Raw genomic sequence first — 1805 nt, forward strand, 5'->3', positions numbered from 1 at the left:
ACTTCTGCTCATCAAAAGAAACTTCAAAATTAAAAAAGATAAGCCACATCAGGGAGAGAGGGTATTTGTTATTGTTACACATAACAGAGAGTATTGTTATTAGTGCATATAACTAGAACTCTTTCAAGTTAATAAGAAAAAGACAAATAATCCAATAAAATAATAGGCAAAAGAAATGAAGAGGCATTTCATGGAAGAGGTAACATACATAGCCAAAAAATATTTGAAGAGATAGATGCTCAAGCTTATTAGTAAGAAGGGAAATGCAAATCAAGACTAAGAAGTAACATTTTATACCCATTTAATCAACAAAAATTAAGAAATAAGACAATACCAAATATTGGAAAAGATGTGAGTCAACAGAATCACTTGTACATTTCAGGTAGGAGTATAAATTGCTACATCCATTTGGGAAAATAATTTGGCATTATCTTGTAAAGTCATATCTCATGACCTGACAATTCTATTCCCAGGCATATACTTGTGTACCAAACATTCTTATTTTTAAGAGTACCAAGAAAAAAACCCAACCAACCAACCAAACAAACAAACAAAAAGAACAAACCCAGAGGTTTACACTAGCAGAATAGAGAAATTATTCTGTGGCATATTTATCCAATAGAATGAGTGAACTATACCCCCAATGTGGATGAATTTTAGTAACATAATACTGAGAAATCACATGTCCAAGATATAAAATAAGCAAACTAAACATATTGTTTATGCATATATGAAAGTAATAAAGACAAAATTGAGGATACTGGATGTTTCTGGAGTTGAGGTTGATAACACATGGATAAGTTTAATTTTGGGGATAGGTGTTCTTAGATCGGACGGCAGATTCATAGGTTTTTGTTAAATAACCTAACAAAAACAAATTAAAACATAACTGAAAGAATGAAAGAAAAGATTGCTACCCTCAGACCAAGGATGATAGCGTTTGTGAACCAAGGAGTATGATTAACCGGATTTTGTATATATGAGGTCTCCCTAAGCCCCCAAAAGAGAATAAATAAAAATCGAACTAGTGATATCATAATTGGTTTCATTTGTGCTTTTATAATATTTCAAAGATTACAAAATATCTTACAAGTTTCAATCCGTAGATCCTATATGACTTAACAGTATTTTTACCTACCTCCCCCCGCCCCTTGTCTCTTCTTAGTGTTTCATTTTTGACTTCCAGTTGGAGAAATGGGCAAAAGAAAAAACACTTTAAATGCTTTTCTCAAAAATCAGTAGTGAGCCTAGAAAAATGACTTCCTAGGCATTATCTCTATATCCAACAAAACACCAGTGCAGACTTCACCCTAACTAGCACCAACAACATGCACAGCTCTGAGTTTTTCAGTTTCTCCCACGGGGCTACTTTTTTTCTTAATCTTGCTAGGGGGTTAATACTTTCGTTAATCTTTTCAAAGACCTGACTTTTTGCTTTGTTAGTTTTCTCTACTGTTTGTCTATTTTCTACATTATTAATCTTGACTTTACTATTTCCTTCTCTCTACCTATTTGAGTTTATTTTCCTTACCTTTTATACTTTTTTAAAAAAGATTTTATTTATTTATTTGAGAGAGAGAGCATGCCCGCATGAGCAGGGGGAGGGGTAGAGGGAGATGCGGAGGGAGAAGCAGACTCCCCCACTGAGCAGGGAGTCCGATGAAAGTCTGGATCCCAGGATGCTGGGATCATGACCTGAGCAGAAGGCAGACACTTAACTGACTGAGCCATCCAGGCACCCCCATTTTATACCTTTTTAGATTAGAAATTTAGGGACTTGGTTTTAAGCCTTTCTTTTTTTTTTT

Source organism: Ailuropoda melanoleuca, chromosome 9, assembly GCF_002007445.2.
Source record: "Ailuropoda melanoleuca isolate Jingjing chromosome 9, ASM200744v2, whole genome shotgun sequence".
NCBI classification, from domain to species: domain Eukaryota; kingdom Metazoa; phylum Chordata; class Mammalia; order Carnivora; family Ursidae; genus Ailuropoda; species Ailuropoda melanoleuca.